This window comes from Dermacentor andersoni, chromosome 9 (genome assembly GCF_023375885.2).
Source record: "Dermacentor andersoni chromosome 9, qqDerAnde1_hic_scaffold, whole genome shotgun sequence".
Taxonomy (NCBI): Eukaryota; Metazoa; Arthropoda; class Arachnida; order Ixodida; family Ixodidae; genus Dermacentor; species Dermacentor andersoni.
In genome coordinates, this window is record NC_092822.1 from 61,665,378 (window position 1) to 61,684,580 (window position 19,203).

At 44.2% G+C, this 19,203-nt stretch overlaps 1 protein-coding gene and 1 long non-coding RNA gene across 3 annotated transcripts in view; both read right to left on the reverse strand.

Moving 5' to 3' along the window:
* LOC126528558 (uncharacterized) overlaps positions 1–19,203 on the reverse strand; it is an 89,338-nt gene that overhangs the window by 9,214 nt on the left and 60,921 nt on the right. The gene's annotated exons all lie outside the window — the stretch shown is intronic.
* Positions 924–10,471, reverse strand: LOC140213093 (uncharacterized). Of its 2 annotated transcripts, XR_011890004.1 has the most exons (3): positions 9,868–10,471; positions 4,478–4,535; positions 924–3,829 (listed from the first exon to the last, which is right to left on the reverse strand). It is a non-coding gene; the product is annotated as an uncharacterized lncRNA (long non-coding RNA). The 2 variants fall into 2 exon arrangements; XR_011890003.1 differs by having other exon boundaries at positions 924–4,535.

Sequence of the window (19,203 nt, forward strand, 5' to 3'; positions counted from 1 at the left end):
CCTAGCTGTAGTTTTCATAATAAAAAAACTAACAAGAACAATGTGATGTATTACCAGCCTTGTTGAATGCTTCAGTCGTGTTAGTGTCTGTGCATGCACACAAACACATGCATACATAGGGAAAGTCAGCACAGCTTTGGATGGATGTTGTTACTTTGTTGTTTTTAGTATTTTGTTATTCTTTTCAGCTATCTCCTTCTCTAATGCCTGAGGGTATTTTAAGTAAGCAATAAGTAACGTAATTGTTTCCGCTGAAGGGCTCTGTAACACATAGGCACCAAATTGCACTGTCCACACTAATCGACACCGAGATGAGTCACTGCACTGAGCCAGAAATTGCATTACAATGTGAATTTACTTTAAAAGGCAACTCTAGATGAAATGTTGTTCTTCAATTTACATAGATCCTGTCGTCACACATACAGATTAGAAAGTTTGAACTAACTTTAAACAGAAAAAACAATCTATTGAAACCAAAACTACTCAGGGTAGCATGAAGATTAACTATGTGTGATGGCATCAGAGCCTACCTTTGTGAACACAGTGAATGCCGACAGAGAGCCCCCTTTCAAGTGCCTACCGTAGCTTGGCTTCGTGAGCACAAATGCTTCCATCAAGTTAAAATATAAAATATTTAACAAAACAAAAGAAAGGCACTGAATGTTATGTGTCATTCTATTAGGAGGTCTGTGTGCTTTAATACTATATGTCTAACAGCCAAGGAATGAACCTTGCTGTGAAGAGGAGCACATGTGCAAAAATTATTACTTGGCGAACACATGCTGCTCGGTCACCACCGTCAGTTATTAGGCGCCGGCGTCGGTAAGCACAGGACAATTAGTAAAAAAAAGAAAAAAAGAAAATCAGACAATCACCTGCATAAGTCAAAAGCATGTACCATGATCTTTAAAATTCATTTTAAGTGAAATTGAATAACATTCTTTAATAAAAGTTTATGAGTCGAAGAGAACATGCAGCAGAAATTTTGTTAAGATCTGCAGACCTCACAATGTCACCAGAGTGGCTCTTCACATGAAGATAAAGAGGTCAAAGTCAAATGTTAAGCAAGAGAAAGTAGCAAGTTGTGCAAAACTAGCTGCAACAACTTTAGATTTACTGCACAGCCTGGAAGCCATACGACAATTAAGCAGAGGCGACGACACAGAATCCCCCTCTCCCCTTTGCTTCCTTGTCTTCTGTCAGAATGCAGTGTGTTGCCTGTTCATACCGTGTTCCACAATTCCTAGTGAATTATGTCTTAGCAACACATCCACATATCTACCCTTGAACAAAAAAAGAAAGAAAGCACCTAGCAAACTATTACAGAGTTATGGTGCATACTCCACATCCATAGGATTTCATAGCTTTCAGTAACGTGGTAGTGCTAAAAGCACGAGAAGCGCCTCGAGGGTGGTGAAGTACTTTGTTGTTGAGACTTCAACATAGGTGCTCTTCACCAGAGTCCTGAATCGCTGTGTGGTATGGCCCGTTACTGGGCCACACACCATGCGCCTCAGGTGCGCTATAAATATTCTGCATTTTTGGAGTCTTTTGAGGAGCAAGTCTGATGCTGTTTTTTATCTATTTTGCTAGCAAATGTCAAATTTTATCGAAACTTCCCCTCACAGTGTAATGAAATTACAAGTTTTTTTCTGCCTTCTTAGTGTTACTTGTCTTCCACCTTCTCCTACTGCAAAAACACCATTGACTGCAAAAAGAAAAAGGAGGGCAGCATATAGCTCCAGGAACATTCTTACCTACAGTCAAAATTTACAATCGCAGAATTGTTTATCGCCGTTGGAAGTAACACATACATGCATATTTACTAATGCTCGGATTGGTCATTGCAAATTTTTTCTAGTTTACAGAACGAAACATTGGGAACACCCTTTCAACATTCACACTGGATACAGTAAAAGGCAGTAGATACAGTCCAGTACATGAAAGCACAGGCCTGTCTTGAACATGCATCTTCCTGAAAACGAGGGGCTCAAGGATTTCACAACAGTGTACTCCTGATGACAATACCTAGCCAGCAAGGCAATGTCATGCCCCAGTTGTGAAACAACAGAAAACAACTGCTCAAACATGTCAAACCCTCTTAACAGTTTCATCTTCACGTTTGGAAGGGTACCGAAATTCAGTTTTTGAGCTAAATCTAAACTATCAAGTTGTTTACCGGAACATGCTTTAGGACTTTATCAGATCGATTTGCAAATGCAGAATCTTTAAAGTACAGGCAAGTCTGCGAAATGGCAACTCCATCCATCTAGAGGTTGTTCATGCCAAGTGCAAGAATATTCAACAAACTGTATTCACTGGCATGATGCATATGCTTACCCCTTGCAGACCAGGCCAAGATGCAAGCTTTATAATATTGGCAGAAATCTACTCCCAAATAATAGGAGGAACTGCAATGCATTGCAGTAAGTGGACTTGTTTAATTAGACACCAAGATTGAAAGTTCTGTCAGAATGCAGTTAGATTTCCTTCTTCTATCTGGTCCTTCTGCTGGCTTTGTTATGACTGGGCGTGGAGGCCATGGGACTGCTGACAACCTCAGCATTCCAGAGGGACAGTGCATCAGATTTGCAAAGGGATCAAGAGCCTCTATTCAAGCAACTCAACGTCACTGTCACTGTGGAACTCGTCTGCCAAAGCCTACTTGTTTGTCAAGCAGCTGTCATCTGGTGATGTTCATGTGAAATCGCAATTGCTGCAAGGAGCCCAATCTGACTGTCACGGACAGCCAGCTAACTTCTGCAAGGAGCCAATGTACAACAACTTCTGTGAGAATGGTGTCAGCTTCTGCTTCTCGATTGCCTTGTGATGGCATCATATGCGGCAGCGAAGGCACAACATTAGGGGCGGAGCCTGACAAGGTGATGCAACAAAATGGGCAGAATGCTAGGAAAAGTCTCCTGACCTCACCTCCTCACCAACAAGCAACTAACGACGACACAGATGGACAATGGCTTGGGTCTGCTTAGTTGGCTGAGTGCAGCGCGCTGGTATAGCACAAGGCAGTTACCACATTCTAGGTGCTTTGGTGGCATAGACAAGCGACCCTCTGTTTGACACCAGACTCTCAACCACAAATCAAAACCGGAGTCTTAACCGCAGGTTGACAGTGGTGAAATGGAGCCTATGACCAACTCCAATTGCCAATGACTGAATGGCGAGTGGCAGCATGATCCTATGCTGTGACTCCACAGCATAGGATGAGCGCCTGGCTTAGACTTTAGATGCATCGCGTCATGTAGCCTAGAAATGTTAAAGACCAATAGGGCATATACAACTGCCTAGAGAAATTGCGGCTGTTGCTAGTCTCAGCAGAAAGCAACTTTAAGCATAGATCTGAACTAGCCACCGAAGCCAGACCTCATACTAATATGGGAATAATCGGAACATGATGATCTACTGGAATTCTAATCAACTGAAGGCAACATAGGATTGACAACTTCATACAACTCATTTGATACGGTGAAGGACTTGGGAACATGGTGTTACTTTGTTGGGTAAGCATTAGGTTTCTGCAGTAATGTATGCCAGACTGGTAGTTTTTTAATTGTATTGCGAATAGTGAGGGTTTCACAGCAAATATTGTGCGACAGCAGAATCAAACCTTAAAGTAGTGACCATGCCCTTATGAGTTTAACAAGAACTAACTTGCTGCAGTTTTCAGAGGAACACTGACTAGAATCTCACTATTTTTGCTTCAATATGCATATAAATCTCTCCTTTTCGCTCCTACTCTCGGACATACTCCTCCCTATGCCTGGAGGGTTCCTGACCTGAATGCTACCTTGAGCCGCGACGCCTGTGGCATCTGCAAGAAACAAGAGCATGAAGCAAAGATTTCAGCAGACGAGAACTGCAATGAAAATGGGTGCCACATGTGGCATTGGGTATTATAATGCAGTTTGTGTTAATCTTACAATTTCCTAACCCACCACAGTAGTTCAGTGGTTACTCAGGTAAGGAAAAATGATATGAATGTGTCTGCTAGTGTGTCTTTGACAGCCACAGTGCTGTTTTAATACATGAAGTAAACCCCTTGAAGATCAATGGATCATGCTCAATCTCCTAGCCATTACCAAAAAAAAAAAAAAACTAAATGCAAAATTCTTACTTTCTTTTTTTCATTTCGTCAAATTTTCATGTGCAATGCATGTGCTTGAAAAATATGCTGTATACAAGCCTTTTCTTTCTTGGCCACCCAGAATATTTAATACTTGTTCTGTAAAAGGGGCTCTTACTCAACAAGTGCAAGTTTTATATCTGACAAGGAAATTAATGCAAAATACAAAATAGCATGCATGGAGTTGAGAGAAGGTGGAGCCAAATACAACTGCAGGTGCTGGAATTGCCTTGTATCTCAGAATCAAAGCATAACTACCCACAGCCTGAACTAGTCGCACTTGCTTTTTGTGAAACTGCATGGTTTGTTAAGGTATATATTACAGGCAATGTTAACCTGGAAGTATGGGCAGGCAATTGCTCCACCTGTTCGTCTCTTCTTGCTGTTCAGGGACCTGCAACCACATGTAGTATATCAGTTCAAAGTCACATAGATGTGCGATTAGAAGGCACGAGATCTCCTTACGAACTATCCTCAGTCTTTCGGGGAACATTATCTGCATGGGACCTTTAGGACAATCAGGAGTTTTCAAAATAATGAGATCCAAAGTTAAGGGACGTTATCAGGCAGCCAAACAAAAAAATGCAAAAGGTGTACACAGGACTACAGGTTTTCAGATAAGCTAAGTCACTTGGAGACAGTATTTCCAGAAATTCTGGATAGTAGTTAATGCTTGAAAGTTCAGGGTTCACCTTGTGCAAATTGCTATGGAATAGCTAAAAGCTTTTGCTTTCTATGGAAGTGTTAGGGCTGGTCAAATGTGGAAGTTGTCTCAGATTTTGCCAAAGGCATTGGAAGTTGGGTGCAGTTAAAGCTCCCATATATGCTTTAAAGAAAGCACATCAAGTGACTTCAGGGGTAGTGTGACTAGTACTTTAGAAGTAGTATCCCGGAATTATACTTCATTTCACGCATATGAGGCAACGCTGTGGAAGCAACGCAATTAGTGTGGCCACAGAAGTCTCACTGTGTGTTTTGCAATGCAGTTATTCTTGATCTGCAACATTCTTTTATAAACTAACGACTTCACATATTACAACTGCTACTTGCTTATGCATGTTTACGTCAAATCACACATTAGTTATGCAAATTTATGCTTCTAGTAGGCGACGTACTACGTCTTCGTCGTGGCGCAAGCAATGCGCTGTGACTGCTGTTCGCAGATACATATTAGTCCGCTCATACGGTGGTAAAAAGAGTTAAATTTCCGACACTATTCCTGTAATAAATACATCCATAAAGCAAGCAAGGGAAAGAACACGAGAGCAGTAGGCAGCTGCTCTTTCAGTCCAAGCAGCCCAGGCAATCTCTAGCTCGCGCCACCCCACAGAGCTGGTGATGTGGCTGCAGCGTCGAACATTCCTCTTCACTACACATCATGTTGTGTGACACAGAACTACGAGACCTAGCACGGTGCATACCTAATGTTTTTCTTTAATATGTGACGCACATCTTTCTGGTCACAGATGCAAACAGTGAGAGAAGTCTCTCAAGCCTTTGCAGCGTCGTCTGCTATGAATGAAACGAAGTTTAGTGCTTGATCTTGTGTGTTCACGGCATAACCACATGAGACTCATGTGTGCTTCACAACCTGAAGCAGATATGCATAACAACCTGTTACACAATATACTGGTAGCTGCGCTCTCGTAGGCATTTGCGAATTTGGGCTCCAAGGAGATGAACCCATTAATGCACACCTACAAGTAAAATTTTAAAAAAGGACAGTGTTAAAAGGGCATCGTTGCATCCAACTTCGTGCCCAGTGTCCTGCTGTTCTTCCTCTTTAACTGAGAAATCCGGAATTTCTAGATGCAGCTCATGTTTAAGTACATTACCTTCCAGTGTGCACATTTTAGCCCCCACTTAAGTATGCGCATGCTGCCTCATTGTGTTCGATTTGCATGACTGGACAATGCATGTACACAACTGGCTGCAAGTTTGCAAAACAAAGCAGTTGTGAATAAAGCTATTGTACCTGCAGTGCACCTAAAACGCATCAGCCACATGAAAACATTTTCCATGGTACTATCCCTCCTACAGTTCTCTAAATAAGACATAGCTACTGAAAGTGCGCATGAACCTTTCTAAACGCTTATCAGAACACGACAAGACTGCTTCAAAATTACATACTTTACAAGGACCAACAGCATTCGCTGCAAAGGCTGCAAAGGACGCACAGTTGGCTATCCTGATTATCTTTGCAGCAACAATCATCATTGATCGCCTAGCATGCCATGTATAGTGCGTGTGCATTGTGAATTCGCTATAAAGAAGAATGCTTCTTCTTCTTGCATGTGTGACTTCTTCTTTAGAAGAAGAACACACACGTGCAAGGAAAGTTATTTAAGAAGCAACATTTCGAAAATTTGGAGTAAATTTCACAATTCTTGAAATTATTTTTATCCGAGCCTCCTCTTTTGGGTAATGTCACAAGGATGCTTGCATAACTGATGAAGAGTTTATAGTTGTTTCAAAAAATTTGTTAGTTAAATTCATACTTATTTGTTATTTTCTATATTCTTTTCCATTTTTTTCCCCGCTTATCTCTGTTTTCTCAGAATTACTAATCGCCTTCTGATTCCGTCTGCATCTTTGCCAATCCATGGTATGAAGAAGCCAGTGATGAGAACAGACAAACAAACAAACAAACAAACAAGCTCTGTTTGATTCACATGTGGTGAATCGATCACGACGTGGTGCAGGCGAGGTGCCGCCTAGTGCCACTGAGGTGCAAGGAATCCTCAGCCCCTACTCACGAGGTTCTGCAGCTGAGGTGCACAGCACTATGCAGGCGACACTTGCCACAGCACTATGCAGGCGACACTTGCAAGGAGGTATGTTCGATCCAGAAAAAGTGCACGGCACCACGAACAAAAAGGTGCAGTTGGTGCCAGTTACGGTGTGCCGAGCTGCACTTACTCACTGCAAGGTTCAAGGGTGCACTCCACTGCAACGACACCTTGCCTTGCACCCCGTTCAATTGAGCACAGGGGTGCAGGGTGCACCGCTGCACCTCGGGGAATCGAAGACCTCGGTACAGTGCACCGGAAATAGGTGTGGAAAGTGCAGAGAAACTTGGCTGAATCGAATAAACCCATCGGTGATGTTTGTAGACACAGCGGGCGCTTCCAGTGGACAAGTACGTGCTCCTTTACCTTTCCCAACTTTTCACTACGGGAAAAGTGTCCGACACCGCAATTTGTTGCGGAGATTACTATAATGCTGCTTTTTTCCCAGCTCTTGTCAGACTGGCTTGATTATCTGCACTGTCAGACCAAGCAAGCAATGTTGTTTATGGCACAGCACCAGGGAATGTTCTGGAACTTAGCGTAAAAATTGAGTAACTTTAGCATACGACAAAAGCCTACAAGCCTACACGCTCAAAAGATATAAAATTATATGACATTCTCATTAAATGCATTGTTACTCATTACTTTTTTTCCCACCAAAGGTAGTAGGTTCGAGTGCCTTAATTGACGCTACTTTAAAGGGAAGCTGAAGAGTTTTCCAGAAAAAATGAGTGAAGAGCTGTATGTAATGGTTTTCAACCCTCTGAATTCGAATATCGCATTGAAATTGAGCGAAAGAAAGGGCAAACAAATTTTATTTCGACGGAAAGTACTGCAGCAGACTCGGGGAAGCTCGTGCGCATTGTTTCCGCCTGTGATTGGTCGGGCGCCTCGTGACGTCAACAATGGCGTTCGTCCGGACCGACCGCTGCCGCCACACATGAAGCACGGTGCAAGGTGGTTTGGCGCTGTTGTTTGGTGAGACGGAAATGGTGAATTTTGAGAGCCTGCGTTTCTCTGAGGAGTTCGGCGATGCGCCTTACATGTATACGTAGCCGGCGTCTCCAAGAAGCAAAAGATGCTGGTAGCAAACAGTGCTTTCGACGCAAACTAAAGCGAAGTGTTAGCATCTCCTCGTGTTCGAAATGCTCTTTGGTAAGTATGTTTTTTGCGAGGCTGTATTCAGCAATCCAGCGAGTTCGTTTCCGGGCAAACAACTGTACTGTTATGTTCCTGCATGCCTCCTCGTGGAACGTAAGCAAGGATGCGACCGTCGGCATTTGTGCGCTGCCCCAAAGCTGTCAGCAATCTACAGACAGTTTACATGCGGGAAAAGTTTTCCGGCTCTTGTAGGACGTGTAGTGATCTTCATTAGCGCGCCATCCACACGCCACTCGTAACCAGAGCAATAAAGGCGGCGAATTCCGTCAGCTAGGTGAGACAGCCGGTTTCTCTTTGTGGGCGAGCAGGAGCGCAGCAGCCTGGCGTGCGCTGGCTTTCAAACACATGCAAACTTTACATTTGCGCTGCGTTATGGTAGCTGCATGTAGGCTGTTTCACAACACAAGTGCGAATAGAATTTTAACGGCGGTTTGCGATGAAACCTGCGTCAAGGGTGGGAAATAAACTTTCAGCGTGCTAACACGAAGGAGCTAGCAGTAAATCAAAATCCAGGTTTGGACGAGTTCGTATATTCATAGGGTCTTCCAAGACCAGTTACCATCCGTCCGCCCGCACCCGTCCCGCCTTTGTGCGTTCGTTGCCCCGACCTTTTCGCGCTGTGTTTAGAAAGCCTGCTAGCAGCAAGTCGTACTCTCACTCATTCAAGCATTATTGATCAACTCTGGTAGTAATCGTTGTCATGGAAGTGGTTAGGGCACAGTGCTGTTGTTCTTTCGATCTACAGCAGCCTCCCACTTAGCTGCAAGCTTCTTGTCTTGCGGGAAGCAATGGAACATCGTCGCGGCCGCTGGTGTTCGCGCAACCGTAGGCTGCACAGAACGCCGGCATGATCAGCCCACCACCTCAATTTATGTTGCGCACGTCAAATACCACTCCACATACACACAAACAAAGGAATGCAGGGTCGAGCGAAGCAGATTATGACGGCACGCACACAGAAACAAGCGCGGTCAGGCACGGTCGCGGAGACGACGAAGGAGCGGAACACCAGTGCTGACGTCACAACGCCGCGGTTTCCGGTCTCCGCTCGCATCGTCAGCGTCAGCAGCAGCGCGCGGCACTCGACGGGGGGCGGAGCGACAGCGCAATTTTAACCGGCAACTACGTCGCTCCTAAGTGAAAAATCCCGCCCGAAATTTCACCTGCATGGTTTATAGGGTTTCCGCATCCGTATATGAACGTCTTATTGAATTCGACAGACTCTTCAGTTTCCCTTTAATTAACCTCGCCCTAATTAACACCATAGGTCGTGGTTCCGAGTACCTTAATTAACTATGTATTAAGTACATCAATTAGTTCGCCTTAACATCAAACGTAGTGGGTTCGATCTCGACATAAGCTCGAGGGTATCACTCCTACCGAAGGTCGTGGGTTCGAGTGCTTGAACGAACTCCATCTTACTTCGCCCTTTCGCTCTTCTTTTTTTTTTTTTTTTTTTTTGCTTACATGATGAGCGACATCGGAGCCAGCTGTGGAAGAACACGACGAAGGCGCGAGCAGCACTGGCACGAGCGCGTGAGGCGAGCTCACATGACTTTAGTACCGCATGCCGCGTTCTCCATGCAGACCGTCGGGGGTATAAGCCACTCAAGGCTTTCGCCTTAAAAAGCAGCTGGCACGGCCTGTACCTTCGCACTTGATTCAAAACCGCCTGCACAGCGCGTGCTGCTTCAGAACTCGCGGCACTGTTCACCAGCTGCGCCGGCATCGCCGGAACTTCAGCTCCGGTTCTGCGAACACAGGAATCGAACGTACCCTTTCCTGCTCATCACAACAGCGGAGAACAAAAGCTCGAAAAAATTTCACTGGCACTGGTCATCACCGTTAGGTTGAGTGCATAACAGTGGAGTGGAGCACAACATATCGTTCCCGAGTCGCACATTTTTCACGTAAATACTGGCACGCGGCAACGCTCATACGCATAGCATTGCTGTAAGCACCTGAAAACATTTGTCAAACTTGCCCTCGCTGCTGTTAATCACGATGGAGCTTCCCTAGGCATCTCGGTAAACAAGTGTGAAAAATATTTGGTAGCGCCGAAATTGCGGTTCCCACGCGGTTTCAGCCACACCTGCTACTGTGCTCACTATCTGGCTCGTTTGAGGAGAGGCAAAGCAAAAGCAAATCTAAGCATCTGGGAAAACAAGTGCGTAAAATATCTGGTTGTGCCGAAATTGCGCGAGGTGGTTTCCATGCTGTTTCAGCCATACCAGCTACTGTGCTCAGCCATTGGCTCAGCAATGGTGCTCAGTATCCGCCAAAACTCGATTGAGGAGAAGCAAAGCAAAAGCAAATAGATAAGCGTTGGATAAGCGCATACATGAGCCAGGAGGCATTGCATGAGCGGCATGAGCCAATGCCTGAGCGCACGCGCGCACGAATGGGGATTCACGTGATCGAACGGCATGTGACGTAGAACGCGGGTGCTTTGAAAATAAATAAGGCGCGAACGAGCGCGAACTTCCTCCGTATAAGAAATTGCGGTTAAACCCACCTCATGATAAATGTCGAGGTTAATACTTAGCATTGACAACAGCATTTAAGCATTGTAGCAACCTCTATATTGCCACCATAGAGACGCGTTCTGTGGGACGCCGTACGCGGCCGGTTCCTTTCTCGCGCCTCCCGCCATCCAGCGGCATGAAGTCCGCGCGTAGATCGTGTTTGAATATATATTCAGACGGAATTATGTGAGTATGTACGATGCGGGTTCGATTCCACCCAGCACAGAATATTTTTTTCGAGGGGTTATTAAGATTCTGATTGGTATTGCAGAAGTCGCGGGGCACTGTGGTTTTTTCGTGACGATAGATGGGATTTTTTACAAGTACAGCGCCAGGAGGACACATGTAACCCAGCAAATGGAGGCCTCAGGAGAGCACCTGAGACTATAATAAAGCACGTGGAGCAGGATCACCAGGGCACCCAAGGGGCAGCGGGGGTGATTGAAGATGGAAGCAGGGCAGTCTTTAAGCTGGCCCCAACCCCTGGAGCAGTTCAAGTTCTAGCTTTGGGGTCCCTCTTGGTGCTTTGGTGTCCTGGAAGCACTGTCAATATGAAATAATGACACGTTGCTGCAATGAATAAAAAAAAATACATGCAAGTATAATGATGCTCATCCGGAACCTAATTGTGACACTAAGTTCAGGACTACCGTGTCTCGCAACTTCTGGAACACCAGTCGTCAGAACCTTGACACTTTTTGTCATTAAGTATCAGCCCCATGTAAGCGATCTTGCACACACAAGTGACAATTAAGTGACGCTATGCAGACGGCCGCCGTATTTGTTGACCGAGGCTAGTAGGAAAAAAATGCTAATCGCATTCCTGCAAAGCAGCTGGAACAACAAAGCCATATGTTGTTGCTCTTCTATGAAGAGCCAACTGTGTGACTCAAAAGGCTCTACATGAGTCTGCAAAGTTGTGTGTAGGGTGCCTTTGATGTGTTTGCATTCAGTGAACATTGTTGCAAAACCGTACGCAAGCACAGGACACAAAAGAGTTTAGCAGTCTAATTTCTGTTTTTTTTTTCCGAGCTTCCAAGATGCCCAAGTTTTGGCACACGCTAAGAAGAACCAACATCACCTTGGCCTTGTGTTATGGCCCTCATCACTGGGGGCCGATTCTCCACAGGGTCACCGATTTCAGTAGCTGCATTATGTTAACACTCTCAAACATTTGCTTCTACGGTGCAATACTTTCAAGGCATAGTAGGAGGAACTCTTGAGCTGCTACCATGCACACAGGCTGCAAGCCAAAAGCAATGAGTCGCTATTATAACTATGTGGGCTGTGGCTCCTCTCGCACACAGGAGGATCACTCACAAAACACTGTGCAACGTCCTCACGCAGTCCCGTCTCGCCACCAGGCTACCCAACTCGTTTACAATATTCTACATATTGAAATTTTATTAGCGTGTACCCCAAAGCTAAGGGTACACACCAGAAGAAATTAAGGCTCCTCCATTGCCTGCCTCTAATCGCCCTTTGTGTGCCTTGATGATTCAATGAAAGCTACACGGAAGGTCCAGTAGTACAAAATGGGTGGCTTAGCGGCTTATAAATGGGCGGCTTATAAATGGGCCCCTCTTATCCTAAAGCACAGTCAGCGCTCCTAACGTAGATGCTATCACACCTGTTATTGTTGACAGCCTTTTTTCTGGTGATGTCACGCACAGGACTCTGCTGCCATCATGACTTGCATAGGAGCAACCAGAAAAGCCCAAATAGTGCCCGGCACACTATCACTCCTCTCAATAAATGGCCACTCGATGCATATGTCAAGTGGAAATTGTAACAAGAGTGTATTGAAATGAACAGACATGTGTAAGCCTTTTATTAATTAGCTAACGTCAAAGTGCAATTTGTCGCTCTAGTAAATTCCACATGATGAAGTGTAATTTTGTTTGTGCTAAAGGAGACCACCTGGTGTGATGAAATGCAATTTTCTTTTTAACAACCGGTCTTTTAACAAGATGCCACAGTGCCTAACGAGGGATTCCAGTGTATGACTGTGAAACCTTTGAACACCCCAACAAATAGGTAAAGGGCAACAAAGCCGTGAATAGCAACCAAACAAAATCTGAGGCAACGAAAGCAGGGAAAGAAATAACAGAGTCTCATGTCCAACACAGGTGGCACTGCAGAGTGTTAGAAAGTATAAAAGGTAGCTTAGCGGAGAAAAAGATTGGGGTCAGCGGTGCCCAAGGGATATCAAGAAAAAAGGCATCTGTAATTATAATAAAGAAAGCTATACTGGTTGTGTAAATGCCCCTTGAACAGGTGCTTATGCACTTTGGCAGACTAAATTTTTGCACTAACGCAAAGGCGCCAGATTTATATTTAAACAAAATTCACGTAACGATTATGGCATGTTTGTAATAGAAACTCAAAGACAATCGTATTAAAAGGCAACTGACATTCAGTGCACTGATTTCACACTCACAGGCGGCTGTGTGATGTGATGCATATGTTTGCCGTGAAGAGGGGGAAACTACTCTTGTTTTTGCCAGCCTAGAGCAGGTGCAGGGTCGTGATAAGCACCACCTGCCTTATAACAGCCCACGCCTGTGAGTTCGAGATGATAGTTGATTGTTAAATCTACGAACAGAAGTGCCCTTGAAGTCCTTATATACAAAAATACGAAGTTGTCTTCGGATGAGAGAACCTTCTTAAGTGTCTAATATAACCTGCCGTGGTTGCTCAGTGGCTATGGTGTTGGGCTGCTGAGCACGAGTTCGCTGGATCGAATCCCGGCCACGGCGGCCGCATTTCGATGGGGGCGAAATGCGAAAACACCCATGTACTTAGATTTAGGTGCACGTTAAAGAACCCCAGGTGGTCGAAATTTCCGGAGTCCTCCACTACGGCGTGCCTCATAATCAGAAAGTGGTTTTGGCACGTAAAACCCCATAATTTTTTTTTTTTAATTTTAAGTGTCTAAGCATTTACTAGACACAATATTCAAGAATTTACTGAAGAAAATATTAGCAATTATGTACTTATTCACTGTAATTGGTCACGGGAAATGCATTCAAAAGCCTCATAACAATGTGACCAAGCAGCATTCTTGAAGCCAGCATAGCCTTTCTTCTTTTTTTAAGTTAACTGCTAGTTTGTCTTTGATGGGTCTTTATGTGCCAGGTCTGACTTTCAAGCTCTATATTATGAAACTGTGGATAAACACGCAAAGAAAATAGCATCCGTAAAGAAAAAAAAGCACGCAATGTTTCTTTTTTTTTTCTAGAGAATGAAATCTCAAATGTGGGAAGTAGCTCGATTAACACGTAAGAAGTAGCTTTCTTTAACGCGAGTGCTGAGCAATATAGAAATTAGAATTTAAATAAACAAATGGGCAATTGATTTGCGGAGTTTAATGTCCGGGCTAAGAAAAGCACCGCAATAAAGGCTTTTCCTTTTTCTATTTCGCCTTCATAGGAAAGTGTCCAGTGTTCCTGGGAATGCAACCTGCAAACTCGTGCTCAGCAACAGCACGTAATAGTACTAAGCCCCAAGGCTGCATAAACGAAACAAACGAATGATGATATTCAGTACATTTAAAACCGCTTAGCGCTCTGTTGCATTCCTCAAAAGCTCTATATATATATTTGCAAATGCTACACTTGTCTTTTCCACAATGCAGCACGGAGAATATACTGTGCTCGGGATCACATAGAATTGAAAGCTCTTTAATTTCGTATTAGTGGGGAAGACACAGCCACCCAAAATAGAAGAGAGAAAGAAAGAGAGGTCCTCTGAAGACACAATGCTCACACAAAATGACACAAAATTCAGGCATGTGAGCATTCGTTCGACAATACAATCAACTCATTCTGAGTTTTTACAGATCGATCCTCCATAGGCCTTTTAGCTCTGTGTGAACAAAGGCAGAAAATGTGGCATCGATGCAAATAATTGGATGTCATTATCGAGGTGTAGAAAGAAAGTAGAAAAATAACAAATTCAATGTGTCAAACATTTCCTTGGCCTGTACCTTTGAACCTGCATTCTTTTATGCTCCCAAGGCTGATCGAAACACTGACATTATACTTGTATCGTAGGGCATCAAAGGCGAATACATTGTCTCCTGCCTTGAAAGCGTGTCACTGCCAAAGCTGACCATAAGTTAGTAATATATGAACTAATAACGTTCGATTGCTGCTTTATAGGCACATGCTAAATGTTCTGCCTCTTTATATTTTCATTTTGCCTGCTACATTTTGCCTGCTACTACTGAAACTATGGCACCTGCGAGAAGGGCAAACGTCATTTGGTTTGAAAGTTAAGCTCTTTCCATAGTGCGTAGGGATGTAATACTTAGCAGACACTACCATTAGCACACATTGTATGCACTGTGCTTGTCAGCTCAAAAATGGCCAGACTTCAGCTTTTCGAGCCCGGAAAATTTGATTATTGTGACAAGGCAAATGTGCTTAATGAACACAGTAGGTGCGTGTCTTCGTGCTTCTTCATCTGCCATTTATGTGTGAACACACATCGGGCAGAATCGACACTTAAATGGCTTCTCGCCTGTGTGTGTGCGAATATAGGCCTCAAGAATTTTTTTCTGCGTGAAGGCACTGGGGAAGAGGTGGCATGGGAAAGGTCTCTTGCCAGCATGCATGCGTAGGTGTGCAATGAGGTTGTTTTTTCGTGTGAAGGCCTTGCTGCAGCAGTCACGCTGGTGTGGGCACTCACCCATGTGTCTTCTTTGGCGATTACGCATGCTCGACTTGAAAATTGTGGTGTAGTCGCACACAAGACACCGCCGCAGACTCCTTCCCTTCTTGCGACCCCCTACGCGCAATTCTGGAAGATATTGTTTCTCAGGGTGGTGATCCAAAGCAATGGAGTCATGCGTAAATCAAAATGGCACATTCTCAGCAAAAAGGGAGGAAAATGAAAGAGATTAAGTGAAGTTGGCTAGTATAAGGTTCAGCTGGCTACTCAGTACTAAAAGAATAGGACTTGCACATAAACATGCCCAAATTCGCAACTCTTGCAGCTTGCCATGCAGTCCACATGTCAGAAAGGACACTAGTGATGCATCTAAAGTTTTGTGTGCTGATAACAGCCTGGACTAGCGTACCGAAATTTTTTCCTTTGATGGGGGAATTTCTGACATCTTTAGCATAGGCAAGGTCTACAACATGCAACATTGTAGAGAGGGAAAAAAGAATGTTGCCAAAATTTCCCCTAGCAGCCACACATGACAAAAGCAATGGATGTGGAGCAAAGCTTCCCAAGTCAATGAGTGTTTGCTTGCAAACTCAAGACATATAGCTGTGAATTAGAATGAAGCACTCATGTGCTGAACCTGTCCTCGTTGAATGGCGAGTGTATGTGTGTGACAAGATACATACCAGCTCTGAAACCTAGAGTGCAGTCAAGTGGGAAATGGACAACTACTTGACTGATTACAGCAGACCTTCAAGATTGAACTTCACCAGATTGAACCCCACTTGACACTGTTCCTCCTACATCCTTATGCCAGAAACTCCTGTCTATTGCTCATGAGGGTCATTTGGGCATCACTAAAACAAAGCTCAGACTGAGAGGCATCTACTGGTGGCCTCACATAGATAGACAACTTGAGGAACTCGTGGGAAACTGCTTTGTGTGTCGACAAGCAGATAAATCTGCCAAACATCTTTTGCTTCACTACAACCTGTCGAATGGCAGTTAAGACCGTAGGAAAAAGTAGCCACAGACATAATAGGTCCTCTTGATCATGCTCCACAGTATGCATGTTCTGCTTTAGTCATTGTTGACTATCATTCCAAATGGCCCGAAGTTGATTTTATGCCTTCAATCACATCTGAAACCATTATACGCAGTCTTATCTTCATCTTCAACAGAGAAGGATTTCCTGATACCATAGTGTCCGACAATGGACCACAGTTTGTTTCTGCAGAATTTCAGAAATTTCTGAAGGAGAGGCATTAAGCATTTCTTGTCTTCTCTTTACTACCCACAGGCAAATGGCCAGGTAGAAAGATTCAACCATGCCCTCACAGGATTATACAGATTTGCTACTTTGGAACAATGAGACCTCAGGTTTGCAGTCTTAAAATACTTGGAAATTTACAGGTTTACTTCACATATGTCTACGGGTGTGTCTAGCTGTGCTGCTCCATAGTCGTCATCCAAGGACTCGACTTGATGTCGCAAACATGCCTCCAATTCATCCAGAATTTGCTTCTCTGAAGTTGCGCTTGGAAGTGCTAGCACGTCAAAAACAAGAAAATATCAAAAAGTACATAGATCATCGCCGCACAACCAAATTTCCTCAGCTTCAACCAGGAGATCTTGTCAGAATACATACCTCACGAAAATCTGGATTTAAATACTCCGGTCCGTTCAAGATTTATTGTAAAATAGGTCGAAGTACTTTCCAGCTTGAAAATGGCAATCGTTGGAATGCTTCTAAACTGGTGAAATACCCGGTACAACAGGATTCTCTTGAAAGCTTAGATGAAAGGAGTAATTTCAATGACTACTCATCCTCTGATGACAGTTTCCTACTTTTTCTTCTAGTTCCTACTGGTACCGGTTTTCCTGTTGCACCCACGTCATTACAACCTCCCATTTCTCCCCCACGACCGGGTTTATCCCATGCAGAAGAATCTCCTGAGCTCCTGTCCGACACTCTGTCCCAAGATAGGGCTCCTGAAGGAACTCAGGACACTGACACACATTCCAGTTCATTTACAAGTAATAATTCGTCTGGTCCTACTCCACAACCAGAATCAGTTCTTCAAAGGTCTACATGTCATAGACAACCCCCGGTACGGTTTAAGGATTAAGTTTCCAAGTAGCTTCACTGCCCTGGTTTATTTTGTACTGAGGTTTCAATCCTCCCATGCGAATCCGGCTCTTACACCATAAATGTCTTTTCTTACATGTTTGTTAGGTAGACAAGTAGTACCCTTCAAAGGGGGGATTTCTGGCAGCATAAACGTGCACTGTGCACATTTTTCCATCCACGACGGCCACAGAACTGTCTAGACTCAGGCTATGAGCGAATGAGCCACCCATTTGTGTTGTCCAAGGGGTAAATGGATGTTTGCATTGCCTGTTTCTTTCTTGTATTCAGTGAATTATTACCATGCATGTCGTGTATTTGCAAGAACGTATGCCTTCATTGTCCACTTAAGATGAGTACTTTTGCGAACTTCAGTGCAACTGTGTTCATGAACTCGTGTTAATTTTAATTGTCCTTATAATGTATGCTTTCTTTCTTTAAAAAAATGGAGAAAACCAAAGATTTTCCTGAATGTTCTACTGTATATAGATGTCATCCACTAATAATTGTATAACTGCTTACAATTCTGTGTTCTTCTGTAAGTCATGGCTCTGGCGTTTCTTGTGCGAGGAGAGTGAGTGGTGCATTGTTTTTTAAGGGAGAGGTGATGTGATATCCTGTTTTGATACCCAGTTTCGGTTTTGAATGGTTATGACCGCTAGCGCTACTCTGCGCCCAACGCTATAAGTGTACTCTGCCGTGTTTCCTTTCCCCTCACTGGAATAAACACATTCTTTGTCTGGTCCCCAACTAGAGCAGTCCAGCTCTTCTCTTGCGGCGCTTCATGCCCTGGCCATTAGGCCTCACCTAGTAGGACTCCCGTCCGGCCGCCCCGTCGAAGCAATACCACACACACTGCATCGTGTGTCCTTGCACGCCATTTTTGCAAGCCGAACATTTATCCTTCAACTTGCCTTCTTGGAAGGCAGCTTTTCGGGGCAACCTTTAATAGTGCACTTTTATTAACCTTTTAACCACGAATCGCAAGCTATACACATCATGGGAGGTTGTACCAATATCGCAAATGACAAGTCATTCTCGTTCAACTCAATGTTGTGATGCTCCCACCGCCAAAGACGACTTATGGTTGGTAATTGGCTTTAGGTTAAATTTTCAGCAATAAAGGGCGGTAAAAGTCTGTAAAAAAGCATGTAATCAAGTATAGAAAATCAAGTAATAAATTTTCATAATCAGAATGACAGAAAAATTCACGGTTACGTAAGAGAAAGTAGCAGTTTCGCCCGAATGGCGAAGCATCGATTGCGATAGCAAATAAGTGGGCATCTATACGAAGTAACTATAGTAGTTTTATCGGCCGTATAAACTTGTCAACATAGGCATACTAATTACATTAACAAGCATGATGTCATGTGCGCAAGCCAACATGAACACGTTACTCGATGACCACGGAAACTCACTGTCACAGTGCCGCAGTGAGGAAATGTGGCAGCAGCAGCAAGCGAATTTACCTTCGTGCTGTCGCTCACATCAATGCGAACTACGCTGTGAAAACACCATGCAGTGTGGACTCTGTACCCATCGCAGATAGCTTTTAAGGTACAGCAGCTGGGCCAGGCGCATGCAGCCACCCGGGCCACCCGGGGTGGAATGCACCCCTCTCCCCCCCTTCCCCCTGAACCTTTGCGTGCAATGAAAGGTAGCGCACTTCCTCCCCGCTTTCCACCGTTGCATGTGAGGGATTGAGCCACGATCACTGGCTCACTCTCATGTTTTCACTCGCAGATACAGCATATGGCGCACGGTGACGATTTTATCACCCTTTAACTT